This window comes from Lactuca saligna, chromosome 3 (assembly GCF_052625555.1).
Source record: "Lactuca saligna cultivar CGN05327 chromosome 3, ASM5262555v1, whole genome shotgun sequence".
NCBI lineage: Eukaryota > Viridiplantae > Streptophyta > Magnoliopsida > Asterales > Asteraceae > Lactuca > Lactuca saligna.
The window spans coordinates 89,963,015-89,980,609 of record NC_136419.1 but is presented as its reverse complement, the minus strand read 5'-3'; positions in this window follow the sequence as shown (position 1 = coordinate 89,980,609).

Genomic DNA, 17,595 nt, shown 5'->3' with positions numbered 1-17,595 from the left:
TTTATTCCAATGCTCAAAACCAGTTTGTAAGCACTCATGAACGTTGCAGCAACTCTTGCTATGTCTAACACCATTTAGACACTCTACACACCAATTCACGACAATCTTCATTCATATCTACTCCCAACATATGAACGATTGTGGACCATTTGAATAATTCGATTATTCCTAATAAACTCAATTATTCTGGAAGTCAAAACATGCAAAGTGAAACAATAGTTAAACAACTAACATGTGATAGTAACTTTACTCATAAATAAAACTTCTTTATTTAATCATCAAATGTTAATTACATTTATCTATTATACGTTTCTAATACAATCTAATCTATGCTAATATCATCCTTCAGCCCAATACTCCTAGCATGCTGTAAGTGCTTAACCCTACTCAGTCCCTTCGTAAGCGGATCTGCTGGGTTATCTTCTGATGATATCCTCTTCACTACGAGTTGTCCTTCTTCTACACGATGTCTAATGAAGTGATATTTTCTGTCGATATGTCGAGATCTACCATGATCCCTCGGTTCCTTGGTCAAGGCAACCGCACCTTCGTTATCACAGAAAATCTCCATGGGCTCCTTTATGGCCGGTACAACTCCAAGATCACCGATGAAGTTCTTCAGCCATATTGCCTCCTTCGACGCTTCGCTTGCTGCGATGTACTCTGATTCGCACGTTGAATCAGCTACGGTTTCCTGCTTGGAACTTTTCCATGTCACTGCTCCTCCATTTAGGGTAAAGACCCAGCCCGACTGCGAACGGTAGTTGTCCCTGTCGGTTTGAAAGCTGGCGTCACTATACCCTCGCACCTTCAAGTCATCACTCCCTCCAAGGACTAAGAACCATTCTTTCGTTCTCCGAAGGTACTTAAGGATGTTCTTCACCGCAATCCAATGTGCTTTGCCAGGGTTCCCTTGATATCTGCTAACCATGCTCAAAGCGAAGGCTACATCAGGGCGAGTACAAGTCATAGCGTACATGATTGAGCCAACTGCGGAAGCGTATGGTACTCGGCTCATTTCTGCTATCTCGGCTTCGGTACTCGGACTTTGAGTCTTACTCAACTTGGCATTTCCTTGTATCGGTAGTTCTCCCTTCTTTGAGTTTTCCATACTAAAACGTTTTAGTACCTTCTCCAAGTAAGTATTCTGACTAAGTCCAATTAGTCTCTTACTTCTTTCTCTTACTATCCTTATTCCCAATATGTAAGAAGCCTCTCCGAGGTCCTTCATAGCGAAGCACTTCCCGAGCCAGGACTTAACCTCCTGCAGAGTCGGGATATCGTTTCCTATGAGTAATATGTCATCGACATATAGAACGAGGAAGCTTACTACACTCCCACTGGCTTTGACATACACACAAGATTCGTCTTCGCTTCGTACAAATCCAAACTCTTTGACTTTCTCATCGAAGCAAAGATTCCATCTGCGAGACGCTTGCTTAAGTCCATAAATGGACTTCTCAAGCTTACACACTCTATTCGGATGCTTCGGATCCACAAACCCCTCTGGCTGAGCCATGTAAACATCTCAGCCAACTTTCCGTTAAGGAAAGCGGTCTTGACATCCATTTGCCAAATCTCATAATCATGAAATGCGGCAATCGCTAGCATCACTCTAATAGATTTAATCTTCGCAACTGGCGAGAAGGTCTCATCATAGTCAACTCCGGGAGTTTGAGTAAAGCCCTTCGCAACCAATCGCGCTTTGTATGTGTGTACGTTCCCATCCACGTCGGTCTTCTTCTTGAAGATCCACTTGCACCCTACGGTCTTACGTTCGGGCACGTAATCAACCAAATTCCAAACTTGGTTATCGTACATGGATTGGATCTCGCTATCCATCGCCTCTTTCCATTTCGCAGACTCCGGGCCTGCCATGGCTTCCTTATAGCTATTAGGTTCATCAAGATTTATTAGTGTACCATCACTAATATACGTGTCCCCTTCGGTAGTAATATGAAAACCATAAAACTGGGGTTGAACTCTAAATCTATCGGAACGTCTAAGAGGTAAGGATTCGTCAATCGGTTCGACCGGAGTTTCCTCCTCGGGTTGAACGCCAGCGGTAGAGGTTCCTTCATCTATCGATTCTTGAATCTCTTCAAGTTCGATTTGCCTCCCACTGTCTCCTTGGCTTATGAGTTCTCGCTCTCGGAAAACTCCTCTCCTCGCAACAAAGATAACATTATCTTTCGGTCTATAGAAGAGATATCCAAAGGAAGTTTGCGGGTAGCCGATGAAAATACATCGCTCACTTCGAGGTTCAAGCTTGTCGTGAGTATCTCGTCTTACGAAAGCCTCGCAACCCCAAACCTTGATATGTGCCAACGAGGGAACTTTCCCCGTCCACATCTCGTGAGGTGTTTTGGCAACCTTCTTGGTAGGGACTCGGTTAAGGATATGGGCGGCAGTCTCTAAGGCATACCCCCAAAAGAAGATAGGTAGTGAAGCACGACTCATCATAGAGCGAACCATATCCAATAAGGTTCGATTACGCCTTTCTGCCACACCATTCAATTGCGGTGTCCTAGGAGGCGTCAATTGCGAAACTATTCCACACTCCTTGAGATAATCGTGGAATTCAAGACTTAGGTACTCTCCTCCTCGATCGGATCGAAGCATCTTGATTTTCCTGCCCAATTGATTCTCCACTTCATTCTTGAACTCTTTGAACTTTTCAAAGGTTTCTGACTTTTGCTTGATTAAGTAGATATACCCATATCTACTATAATCATTGATAAAGGTCACATAGAAGCGGTTCCCATCCTTCGTGGTTGATCTAAAAGGTCCACATACATCGGTATGTATTAGGTCTAATAGTCCCTCACCCCTTTCACAAGTGCTCGTGAAGGGTGACTTAGTCATCTTTCCAAGTAAACAAGACTCGCAAGTGTCATCTTCCCTAAGGTTGAATGACTCCAACACTCCATCCTTTTGGAGTTGGGCTATGCGTTTCTTGTTGACATGTCCAAGACGACAATGCCACAAGGATGCTTTATCCATACTAGTGGAAGAATCAATATTCAAAACATCATTTCCTAAGTTATCAACAATCATAACAGTTTCATATATTCCATTACATGGTATAGCTTCAAAGTAAAAGACACCATTTAGATAAGCCAAAATAGAACCATTCTCATTATTAAAAGAAAATCTAAAACCTTGTCTATACAAACCATGAAATGAAATGATGTTTCTAGCCATTTCTGGCGAATAGCAACAATTGTTCAAATTTAAAACTAAACTATTCTTAAGCACCAAAGAATACACTCCAATCTTGGTCACAGGCGATGATCTTCTGTTCCCCATGATTAGATTGATCCTTCCTTTCTCCACATCCCTACTTCCTTTTAGTCCCTGCACATTAGAACAAATGTGATAACCACAACCGGTGTCAAGAACCCAAGAAATAGCATGATTAGAATCGTTAGATTTTATTGCATATATACCTGCGAAAGATGGCTTGATCTTTCCTTCCTTGATGGCTTGCAGGTAGTCCGGGCAGCTTCGCTTCCAATGTCCTATCTTGTGGCAGTGGTGGCACTCTACCTCCTTCGGGTTAGAGCAGGGCTTAGAGGGATCAACTTTTGTCCCACTAGAAGAGGAACCATCTCGGGCTTTCACCTTTCGATAGTTATTTGAAGAAGCTTTCCTCTTCTTTCCCTTCCCTTGACCAATTGCCAAGACAGGAGCAACAGACGGATTGGGAGTTGGTGCAACAGACTTGTCCTTGAAATTGCTCTCAGCAACCCTCAAGAGACCTTGGAGCTTACTTAGAGTGACCTCCTCTTTGTTCATGTGGTAGGTCATCCTAAATTGATTGTACATCGGAGGCAAAGAGTGAAGCACCATGTCGATCGCCAAGTCTTCGCCGAAGTCAACGTTTAACTTGCGAAGGCGGTCGACATACCTTTGCATCTTTTGCAAGTGCACGGTAAGAGATTCTCCATGACCCATCTTGGCGGAAATCATGTTGGTGAAGATCTCGTAACGCTCTTGTCTCGCGTTTTGGTGGTACCTCTCCAGCAAGTCTTGATGCATCTCGTATGGATACATGTCCTCGTAGGACTTTTGGAACTCGGAGTTCATGGTGGCGATCATGATGCAATGTACTTTCGTCGCATCTCGCTCATGGGTTTCAAAGGCGGTGATTTCAGCGGGAGTAGCAATTTCGGGGTTGATTTTCTCGAGCTTCTCGTCGAGGACATACTCTTTATCCTCATAGCGAGCAATGGTGCGAATGTATCTTATCCATTCGCCAAAGTTCGTTCCATCGAAGGTGACCTTTTGGCAAAGGCTCATCAACGTGAAAGAACTAGCAGCAGCGTTGTTTGCGTTTGACATCTATAGAAAGGACAAAGATAGATTAGAACAAGAATCCCTAATTATCACCCAATAAGAAAAATTAGGGCTAGGATCCAATAATAACATTTACATACTAGAAAAGGGATGCCGTAATCCAACATGCAAATAAATTGAAGGTAAGTGAATGACGATTCACTAATTCTCCATCACAAAACTTAAACTTTTAGTCCTAAGTGTTTTTGAGAATTCCTAGGTTCGGATGAGATTCATTGAACTATTCAATGGCATGTTTAAATCTCGATATGCCCCTCTTGTTTGTGACTGGGATGCCGAGGATCACAAAGCGGGTGTGAATTACCATGCAAATTTACATGGTGCCTTCATTGTTACGATCACCTATTCGATGTGCCGGTAAACCACACACGCTCCACCGAACTATGATAAACAATGAATCACCCTCCGCCACCTTCGCTTAGAACCAATTAGTGTGCCGGTAAACCACACACGCTCCACTAACATCTTAGCAAGGTGCAAAGTGTAATTTCATGGAATTGCATCAATTCACTTTTCCTAAAGTAACTAAGATTGGGAAATTTAAAAAAAAATTTAGTTACTTCGTATTTCTTATTATACTTTTAATGAGAGGATGAGGTTGCCCTATCCTACCCGTTCGGCTAACGACCCTCCACCAATCAAGCAAGCGGTGGGTGTGAGTGTACACCCATTAAGCGCCATTTTATAGGCCGCAACCTTATACCCACCTTATAGATCGGCTTCGTGAATGAGGCCTACTAGCGGTAAGACTAGCATTCAGTTATACATATATATATATATTATTCTAATAATGTCATATAAGTATAGGGTTGTATTTTAAACTTTTCAAAATCTAGGGTTTGAAATTTAAGTTGTCTAAATTAAAGCTTTTAATCACAAATTTAAATTTCAAAACTATAGGGTAGGTTTTAAACATTTAAAAAACATGGAGGATCAAATAACAAATAATTTCAATTAACAATTAATATCTTAATTATCTTTATTTGATTTATCTTTGATTTCTTTGAAGATAATTACCAAAAAATAATTAAAACAATTAATTAATTATCATATAAAGAAACTAAATATTTAATTAGTTGATAATTACCTTTAACTAGATCAATATAACACTTATATTTATCAAAAAAACGGATTCATATTGATCTAATTAGTTTATGGTAAGTTTGGATAAGATAAACACAAAGAAATCCCGAATCTGGCCTTTCCTGACGCTTGGACTCGCCGAGTACACAAATGGACTCGCTGAGTCAGGCCTACTCGCCGAGTCCACTTTGGAACTCGACGAGTCAGTGACTCAAAAACCAAAAAATCGAATTTTTCAGGTTTGTTTCAGTTATACAAGCAACAATTTGTAGAAAAACCAATGTAGGCTCTGATACCACTGTTGGGTTTTAGCCATAAGAACTTTCTTATGTGCGCATGCAAAACCCTATTGCTTGGATCTAGGCTTTCTATCAAACATGCTTTTGAATCCAAGACTTCTAATGGCTAATTAGGTTAAACAATAACATTAATACAGATCTAGAATCATACCTTTGAGTTCCTTGTTGATCTTCTAGTCTTGGAGCTTCTAGAGTCACAATTGTCACTCCTCTGATGGTTCACAAACACCAATAGCAAGCAAGATGATTTAGGAGAGAGGAGAGGGGATGGAATTCGGCCAGAGGTTCCTTTCTTTAGGTTCTTAAAGCTTGTACACGAATTCCACATCCCAAGGGCCTATTTATACCTTTAGACTCCTTAAGGGTTTCACCCTAAACCCTAATTGGATAATCTTCACTTAAGGCTATCCAAATCCATTCCATAGATATCCTTATGGACTATTTTGAGCTATCCTAAAGCTCTTAGAAACCGTCCAAAGTCCATCCTAATGGATTTATAGTCTAAAGTCTAACTATCAAACAATTGACAGTTTATACCCTCTTATTTAATTAATCTCTTTAAGTCACCAAATTAATACCAATTAATCTATGACTTATATTAATCGAATAGCTAAATATTATTCCTTATAATATTTACTCTCTCTTAACAAATCATCCTTCAAGTTGCTATGGTGAAGGCAACCCAAAAGGACCATGCACCACCGAATATAGTTATAGCCTTAGACACTATTCCAACACCTGTGAAGGGTGACTTTGTCATTTTTCCAAGTAAGCATGATTCGCAACTATCATCTGACTTTAGGTCAAACGACTCCAAGACTCCATCCTTTTGGAGTTGGCCTATGCGTTTCTTGCTTATATGTACAAGACGACAATGCTATAATGATGCTTTATCTAAGTTATTATTATTAGTAGAATCAATACACAAAACATTATTTCCAAAGTTATCTACAACAGACACAGCTTCATACACACCATCACAAGGTAATGCTTTAAAATAAAGAACATTATTAAAGAAAGCATCAATAGAACCAACTTCATTATTAAACGAAAAGGTAAACCCTTGTTTGTACAAAGCATGAAAGGAAATAATATTTCTTGCCATTCCTGGCGAGTAACAACATTTATTCAAATCTAAACTAAACCCACTACTTAGTGACAAAGTATAAACTCCAATCTTGGTGACAAGTGAAGCTTTCCTGTTCCCCATGATCAAGTTTATTCTTCCTTGCTCCACATCCTCACTTCTTCTTAGTCCCTGCAAGTCACAACAAATATGAATACCACAACCGGTATCAAGGACCCAAGATTTAAAATGGGGTGAGTTATTAGAAATGATAGTGTAAATACCTGCACGGTTGGGTTTGACTTTCCCATCCTTCACATCCTACTGGTATTTTGGGCAGTTCCGCTTCCAATGAGCCTTTTCATGGCAATAGAAGCATTCAGCCTCTTTTGGGTCAGAAGGAGTAATGAAACCTTTCTTGGTTCCACTTGAAGAAGAGACATCAAGGGTCCGAGCCTTGGTACCCTTCGAAGATCTCTTTCTCTTCCTCCCTCGACTTTTCCCGATTTCCAAAACCGGAGTTGACTTTGGAGTAGGAGTGATAGCAACCGACTTCCCCTTAAGACCTATTTCTACGGTCTTGAGAAGCCCCTGAAGTTTGCTGAGGGTGACCTCTTCCTTGTTCATGTGATATGTCATGCGGAATTGATCATAGCACGATGGTAAGGAGTGCAAAATGATATCTATTGCAAGCTCCTCAGGGAAGTTCACATTAAGCTTCAGCAACCGATACACATACCTTTGCATTTTCTGAATGTGGCTCGTGACGGATTCCCCGTCCTTCATCATGGCTGTTATCATGGAGCAGATGATCTCATACCTCTCTTGTCGTGCACTTTGATGGTATCTTTCCATCAAATGTTGGTGCATTTCATAAGGGTAGAAATCTTCATACGACTTTTGGAGTTCAGCTGTCATTGTGGCCAACATGATGCAAGCCACCTTTGTCGCATCTCTTTCATGAGTATGAAAGTCAGCGATTTCCTGGGGAGTTGCAGTGGACTCATCAATTTCTTAAGCTCCTTGTCAAGGACATCTTCTTTGTCCTCGTAGCGGGTAATCATCCTGATGTTTCCGATCCACTCATTGAAGTTGGATCCATCAAAGGTAACTTTCCCACACAAGCTCATAAGAGTAAAGGAGCCATTAGGATTCGACCCAGAAGCAGCATTGTTTGAAGACATCTTAAAGAAGAGAACAAGTTTAGTACAGATATATGAGAGTCCTTAATAAAACACCCAAATGTAATATTAAGGCTAGGATCCAATCACAATATAACATAGCTTAGAAGAGGTATGTCGTAGTCTAAGCTATACCATATTTGAAAGGTAGGTGAATGACGATTCACCAATTTCCACCACGAAAACCGAAACACTTAAGTATAAGGTTTTTTTTGTTTGGTTCTTAGAAATTCCTAGATTCTTTGAGATTCAATGAGCTTTTCAAAGGCATGTTTCAATCTCGAGTGTGCCCTCCAAGTTTTGTGACTGGGATACCGAGGATCACAAAACGAGGTGTGAAGTAACCATGCAAATCACTTGGTACCCTTAAAGTTTATCACTTAATCGATGTGCCGGTAAACCACACACGCTCCACCGATACTATAATAAACCTTAAGTCACCCTTTACCTACCTTGTTAAGTCCAAGTTAGTGTGCCGGTTAACCACACACGCTCCACCAACGACTTAGACAAAGTGTAAAGTGTAATTTCATGGATTAGCACCTTATTCACATTTTCCTAAAGTAACTAAGATTGGGAATTTAATAAAACATTTAGTTACTTTATTATATTCATCATACTTTGAATGAGAATTTATAAGTCCTTGTCTTACCCGTTCGGCTAACGACCCTCCACCAGTCAAGCAAGCGGTGGGTGAGAGTAGACACCCATTAAGTCACCATTTTATAGGCAACAACCTTATACCCACCTTATAGACCGGCATCGTGAATGAGGCGTACTAGCGGTAAGACGACTTTGTTCTTATACATATGTATATAATTATTAAATCATCATAATATAAGTATAAGGGTTGAATTTTAACTTTTAAAATTCTAGGGGTTGGAACTTAAAGTTTTAACTTAACTTTACTTGTTCCAAAACTTGAGGGCAAGTTTTGTAACTTTCAAAACTTTTCATTTCTTGTAACTTATGAGTTTAATAGAGTAATAAAATGAAGACTCTTCATTTTTCTAACTCTTGTGTTTGTTTTAATGGTTTTAATTCAAGTGTGACTCTTGGTTTTCCATAACTTAAGGATAAGTTATGGACTCCATTAAAACACATTATGATCAAGAATTAATCTACCACATAGGTTACAAATAATTCCTATGATCATCTAAAACATCATAAGAACAAGAACATGAATATGAACACATTCATAAATAAAAATTACACTTAAAACTTTGTAATTTTGATAACTAGTTGTTGTAAATGAATTAGAAAGAACATTACACCATCAAAACAAGTTTTCAAGTACCAAAATAGTTTAGGGTAATGTTTCTAGTCCATTTCCAACAACTAAAGTCGAAATTCTGCAATCTGTCAACCCTACTCGCCGAGTGCATGAACTTACTCGCTGAGTAGGTTGAAGATACACGTGAACTCGACGAGTCCTCCACATGGACTCGATGAGTCCATTCGTTAGACAGCAAGATTTTTGACTTTTTTTTTTCAACTTTTAAGCACAAATAAAAAGCAAACAAGCCTAGGCTCTGATACCACTGATGGGTTTTAAGCATTCTAACACTTCCTAAGTGTACATGCAACCCTAATAACCTTGGATCTATGTGTTGGATAAGGTGTCTAAGTCCATAACTATTTCTGGTATGTACTTGACTCGACCCGGCATGGTCCATTTGGGTTGCATGGCACCATGCAATTGGATAGACTAAATGAGAGAAATAACACTTGGAGATTATTAATATATTATAAGTTCTAATATATTAATAATATTATTTGATTAGTTTGATCAAGAATTAATTTAGAATTAATTAAGTGATCAAAAGATAACTAATTAAATATATGGGTTGATTATGTAAATCATCCATATCTTGTATAGTGGGCTAAAAGGCTCCATGGACTATCAAGATGGGTTCCACCCATAGGATGCTCCATGGATGCTCCATGGGAGTTACAAACCCATGGGTCATGGAAATGAAGAGTCATGACACATTAGGGTTTAACCCTAGATGTGTCAACACTATATAAGCAACATGTTCTCCACCCAAAATCGGCTACACTAAGAATCAAGAGGGCTTGGCCGATTTTGAGAAGTGAGTATTCTCTCATAAGTTTTTCCAAGAGAATTTGGTGTTGTGTGAAGCATTTGAGGCATCACACTTGGGGTGCTAGGCTCACAAGGTTTCAAGGAACACAAACAACAACAAGGTAAGTTATTCTATCTATACTTTATGTTAAAATTGTTCCCCATGTATGCTAGATAGGAATATAACCTTGGAATTCAACTTTGCATGGCAATTAGACAAACATAGATCCAAGGTTATTAGGGTTGCATGTACACTTAGGAAGTGTTAGAATGCTCAAAACCCATCAGTGGTATCAGAGCCTAGGCTTGTTTGTTCTTATTTGTGCTTAAAAGTTGAAAACAGAATCGGAAATCTTGCTGTTTGCGAATGGACTCGTCGAGTCCATGAGTATCTTCAACCAACTCGGCGAGTCAGTTCGTGCACTCGGCGAGTAGGGTCGACTGAGTGCAGATTTTCGATTCAGTTGCTGGAAATGAATTAGAAACATTACCTTAAACTGTTTTGGTAATTGAAAACTTGTTTTTGGTGGTGTAATGTCTTTGCTAATTCATTTACAACAACTAGTTATCAAAATTACAAAGTTTTATGTAATTTTTGATTGTGTTCATATCCATGTTCTTGTTCTTATGATGTTTTAGATGATCATAGGAATTATTTGTAACCTATGTGGTAGATTAATTCTTGATCATAATGTGTTTTAATGGAGTCCATAACTTATCCTTAAGTTATGGAAAACCAAGAGTCACACTTGAATTAAAACCATTAAAACAAACACAAGAGTTAGAAAAATGAAGAGTCTTCATTTTATTACTCTATTAAACTCATAAGTTACAAGAAATGAAAAGTTTTGAAAGTTACAAAACTTGCCCTCAAGTTTTGGAACAAGTAAAGTTAAGTTAAAACTTTAAGTTCCAACCCCTAGAATTTTAAAAGTTAAAATTCAACCCTTATACTTATATTATGATGATTTAATAATTATATATATATGTATAAGAATAAAGTCGTCTTACCGCTAGTACGCCTCATTCACGAAGCCGGTCTATAAGGTGGGTATAAGGTTGTTGCCTATAAAATGGTGACTTAATGGGTGTATATTCTCACCCACCGCTTGCTTGACTGGTGGAGGGTCGTTAGCCGAACGGGTAAGACAAAGACTTATAAATTCTCATTCAAAGTATGATGAATATAATAAAGTAACTAAATGTTTATTAAATTCCCAATCTTAGTTACTTTAGGAAAAATGTGAATAAGGTGCTAATCCATGAAATTACACTTTACACTTTGTCTAAGTCGTTGGTGGAGCGTGAGTGGTTAACCGGCACACTAACTTGGACTTAACAAGGTAGGTAAAGGGTGACTTAAGGTTTATTATAGTATCGGTGGAGCGTGTGTGGTTTACCGGCACATCGATTGAGTGATAAACTTTAAGGGTACCAAGTGATTTGCATGGTTACTTCACACCTCATTTTGTGATCCTCGGCATCCCAGTCACAAAACCTGGAGGGCACTCTCGAGATTGAAACATGCCTTTGAAAAGTTCATTGGATCTCAAAGAATCTAGGAATTTCTAAAACCAATAAAAACTAAATATCTAATATTTCGGTTTTCGTGGTGGAAATTGGTGAATCGTCATTCACCTACCTTTCAAATATGGTATAGCTTAGATTACGGCATACCTCTTCTAAGTTATATTATATTGTGATTGGATCCTAGCCTTAATATTACATTTGGGTGTTTTATTAAGGACTCTCTTAAATCTAAACTAAACTTGTTCTTCTCTTTCAGATGTCTTCAAATAATGCTTCTGGCTCGAATCCTAATGGCTCCTTTACTCTTATGAGTTTGTGTGGGAAAGTCACCTTTGATGGATCCAACTTCAATAAGTGGATCAGAAACATCAGGATGATTACTCGCTACGAGGACAAAGAATATGTCCTTGACAAGGAGCTTAAGGAAATTGATGAGTCCACTACAACTCCCCAGGAGATCGCTGACTTTCATACTCATGAAAGAGATGCAACCAAGGTGGCTTGCATCATGTTGGCTACCATGACAGCTGAACTCCAAAAGTCTTATGAAGATTTCTACCCTTATGAAATGCACCAAGATTTGATGGAAAGATACCATCAAAGTGCACGACAAGAGAGGTACGAAGTCATCTGCTTCATGATAACAACCATGATGAAGGACGGAGAGTCCGTCACGAGCCACATGCAGAAAATGCAAAGGTATGTGGATCGTTTGCTGAAGCTCAATGTGAACTTCCCTGAGGAGCTTGCAATAGATATCATTTTGCACTCCTTACCATCGTGCTATGATCAATTCCGCATGACATATCACATGAACAAGGAAGAGGTCACCCTCAGCAAACTTCAGGGACTTCTCAAGACTACAGAAACAGGTCTTAAGGGGAAGTCGGTTGCTATCACTCCTACTCCAGACTCAACTCCGGTCTTGGCAATCGGGCAAAGTCGAGGGAGGAAGAGAAAGAGATCTTCGAAGGGTACCAAGGCTCGGACCCTTGATGGCTCTTCTTCAAGTGGAACCAAGAAAGGTTTCATTACTCCTTCTTCTGACCCAAAAGAGGCTGAATGCTTCTATTGCCATGAAAAAGCTCATTGGAAGCGGAACTGCCCAAATTACCAGCAGGATGTGAAGGATGGGAAAGTCAAACCCAACCATGCATGTATATACACTATCATTTCTAATAACTCACCCCATTCGAAATCTTGGGTCCTTGATACCGGTTGCGGTATTCATATTTGTTGTGACTTGCAGGGACTAGGAAGAAGTGAGAATGTAGAGTAAGGAAGAATAAACTTAATCATGGGGAATAGGAAAGTTACACCTGTCACCAAGATTGGAGTTTATACTTTATCGCTAAGTAGTGGGTTAAATTTAGATTTGAATAAATGTTGTTATTCACCAGAAATGGCAAGAAATATTATTTCCTTTCATGCATTGTACAAACAAGGTTTCACCTTTTTGTTTGATAATGAAGTTGGTTCGATTAATGCTTTCTTTAATAATGTACTTTATTTTAAAGCATTACCTTGTGATGGTGTGTATGAAGCTGTATTTATTGTAGATAACTTAGGAAATAATGTTTTGTGTATTGATTCTACTAATAATAATAACTTGGATAAAACATCATTATGGCATTGTCGTCTTGGACATATAAGCAAGAAACGCATAGGCCAACTCCAAAAAGATGGAGTCTTGGAGTCGTTTGACCTAAAGTCAAATGATAGTTGCGAATCATGCTTACTTGGAAAAATGACAAAGTCACCCTTCACAGGCTCGTGTGAAAGGGGTGAAGGTTTGTTGGACCTTATACACACGGATGTGTGTGGACCATTCAAACATGCCACAAGAGATGCTAATCGTTATTATTTGACTTTTACTGATGATTACAGTAGATATGGATATGTCTACTTAATCAAGCATAAGTCAGAGACTTTCGAGAAGTTTAAGGAATTTAAACAGGAAGTCGAGAATCAATTGGGCAGGAACATTAAGATGCTTAGATCCGATCGAGGTGGTGAGTATCTTAGTTCAGAGTTCCTCGACTATCTAAAGGAATGTGGGATTGTCTCACAATTGACACCTCCCAGGACACCGCAGTTGAATGGTGTGGCTGAGAGGCGTAATCGAACCTTGTTGGACATGGTTCGTTCCATGATGAGTCGAGCTTCGCTACCAATCTCATTCTGGGGGTATGCCTTAGAGACTGCCGCCCATATCCTTAATCTAGTCCCTACAAAGAAAGTTGCCAAAACTCCTCACGAGATGTGGACTGGTAAAGTACCTAAACTAGAACACATCAAGATTTGGGGTTGCGAGGCTTTCGTGAGACGCGAGACTCATGATAAGCTCGAACCCCGAAGCGAGAGGTGTATTTTCATCGGCTACCCACAGCAATCCTTTGGTTACCTCTTCTACAGACCTAGTGACAATGTGGTCTTTGTAGCAAGAAGAGGAGTCTTTCGAGAAAGAGAGTTTATAAGCCAAGGAGACAGTGGGAGGCAAGTTGATCTTGAAGAAATTCAAGAGTCAAGTGGTGAAGGAACTTCAAACTCTAGCCCTCAACTTGAGGAGGAAACTCCTGTTGAGCCAATTGATGAATCTGTACCTCTGAGGCGTTCCACGAAAGTTAGGAGTGCACCTGAGCATTACTATGGATTCCATATTACTGCAGAAGGTGAGACACTTATTAGTGATGAAACACTAGTAAGTCAAGATGACCCTAACAGCTACGAGGAAGCCATGGCAGGCCCCGAGTCTGCTAAATGGAAAGAGGCTATGGATAGCGAGATACAATCCATGTATGACAATCAAGTTTGGAACTTGGTTGAGAATGTACCAGGTCGAAAGACTATAGGGTGAAAATGGGTCTTCAAGGGGAAGACCGACATGGATGGTAAAGTACACACTTATAAGGCTAGACTGGTTGCAAAGGGCTTCTCTCAAATTCCTGGAGTGGATTATGATGAGACCTTTTCTCTGTTAGCCATAGCCGCATTTCATGACTATGAAATTTGGCAAATGGATGTCAAAACCGCTTTCCTTAATGGAAAGTTGGCTGAAGATGTTTACATGAGTCAGCCAGAGGGTTTTGTCAGCAACAAGTACCCTAATAGAGTGTGTAAGCTTGAGAAATCCATTTATGGATTAAAGCAAGCACCTCGCAGATGGAATCTTTGCTTTGATGAAAAGGTCAAGGAATTTGGCTTTTCTAGGAGTGAAGATGAATCTTGTGTATATGTCAAGGCTAGTGGGAGTATAGTTAGCTTTTTAGTATTGTATGTGGATGACATACTACTCATAGGAAATGACATTCCAACCCTGCAGGAAGTAAAGTCCTGGCTTGGAAAGTGTTTCGCTATGAAGGACCTTGGTGAAGCTGCCTATATTTTGGGGATAAGGATCTTGAGAGATCGGAGTAAAAGACTAATTGGACTTAGTCAAAGTACCTACTTGGAGAAGGTTCTGAAGAGATTCAGAATGCAAGACTCCAAGAAAGGAGAGTTGCCCATCCAGAGTAGAGCCAAGTTGAGTAAGACACAAAGCCCTAGCACTGAGGCTGAGATAGCAGAAATGAGTCGAGTACCTTATGCTTCGGCTGTAGGTTCGATCATGTATGCTATGACGTGTACTCGACCTGATGTAGCCTTTGCCTTGAGCATGGTTAGCAGGTTTCAGGGGAACCCTGACAAGGCACACTGGACTGCGGTAAAGAATATTCTCAAGTACCTACGAAGGACTAAGGACTGGGTCCTTACCCTCGGTGGGAGTGATGACTTGAGAGTTGTAGGGTATAGTGATGCTAGCTTCCAGACTGATAGGGATAACTTCCGCTCTCAGTCGGGCTGGGTCTTTACCCTAAATGGAGGAGCAATTTCTTGGAAGAGTTCCAAGCAAGAGACAGTGGCAGATTCTACTTGTGAATCAGAGTATATTGCAGCTAGCGAGGCAGCAAAGGAGGCTTTATGGCTGAGGAACTTCATTGGAGACCTTGGAGTTGTACCAGCTATTAAAGAGCCAATGGAAATTTTCTGTGATAGTGAAAGTGTTGTTGCCTTAGCCAAGGAACCAAGGGATCACGGGAGATCCAGACACATCGACAGAAAATACCATTTCATCAGACATCGGATCGAAGAAGGACTCCTCGTGGCAAAGAGGGTATCATCAGATGAGAATCCGGCAGATCCCCTCACGAAGGGACTGACTCGGATTAAGCATCTCCAGCATGCTCGGAGCATAGGGCTGAAGGATGATATTAGATTTAGTAGTTAGATAATCTCGAAATTTGTAAAGTGTAATTGACATTTGATGATGAATAAAAAGTGTTTTATTTATGAGTAAAGTGTTACTATCTCTTGTCGATCGTTTACTATATTTCATTTGCATGTTTTGACTTCCAGAATAATTTTGTTTGGTATAACATATTATTCAAACCTCCACAGTCGGTCATATGTCGGAAGTAGGTATGAATCAAGACTGTCATGTTTGGTTGTAGAGGTCTGGGACAAGGCTACAACAATCATGAGTGCTCATAAGTTCTGAGCATTGGACTCAACCCACGCTCACTGGAATCACTTCATGGAATTCTATCTCGAGTGATCGTGAGACGGTAATATCATATAAATCTTTAAACCTAGAGATATGATTTGTTACTTACAAGTTGGTTATGCATTGATTGTACGAAAAACGCACTGGTAACTCGATGTTATAAAAGCGCGCTCTTATGTGTAATTCAATGAGTCGTAGAACAAACATATGAGTCGAAGTTTATCTGTTCCTTCTTGGATTAGAAGCTGATATCTGGGCCCCTTGATGATTTTGTTTTGACCTAGGTACCGGGCCCGGTCAGAACTAAATTGATGTGTTCAATGAAGTTCGTTGTCAAACAAATCGGAAATCGGGAAACAAATTGTTGGACAATAAGTAAGACATTGTTCCATGTATTTGTCCGACTGATATCTAGAACAGAGGATTATATGATCACTTATCTTAAATGGTGTACCATCATCTTCTCAATTTCGAGAAACCTTGAAAAGAGCTACGATTGCCGATCGGTTCCTGAAGTCATACTTGCAGTAATAGTTATTAAACTTATCCAAGTGGGAGACTGTTGGATAAGGTGTCTAAGTCCATAACTATTTCTGGTATGTACTTGACCCGACCCGGCATGGTCCATTTGGGTTGCATGGCACCATACAATTGGATAGACTAAATGAGAGAAATAACACTTGGAGATTATTAATATATTATAAGTTCTAATATATTAATAATATTATTTGATTAGTTTGATCAAGAATTAATTTAGAATTAATTAAGTGATCAAAAGATAACTAATTAAATATATGGGTTGATTATGTAAATCATCCATATCTTGTATAGTGGGCTAAAAGGCTCCATGGACTATCAAGTTGGGTTCCACCCATAGGATGCTCCATGGGAGTTACAAACCCATGGGTCATGGAAATGAAGAGTCATGACACATTAGGGTTTAACCCTAGATGTGTCAACACTATATAAGCAACATGTTCTCCACCCAAAATCGGCTACACTAAGAATCAAGAGGGCTTGGCCGATTTTGAGAAGTGAGTATTCTCTCATAAGTTTTTCCAAGAGCATTTGGTGTTGTGTGAAGCATTTGAGGCATCACACTTGGGGTGCTAGGCTCACAAGGTTTCAAGGAACACAAACAACAACAAGGTAAGTTATTCTATCTATACTTTATGTTAAAATTGTTCCCCATGTATGCTAGATAGGAATATAACCTTGGAATTCAACTTTGCATGACAATTAGACAAACATAGATCCAAGGTTATTAGGGTTGCATGTACACTTAGGAAGTGTTAGAATGCTCAAAACCCATCACTATGTTTGTCTAATTATCATGCAAAGTTGAATTCCAAGGCTATATTCCTAACTAGCATACATGAGGAACAATTTTAACTTGAATGATAGATAGAATAACTTACCTTGTTGTTGCTTATGTTCCTTGAAACCTT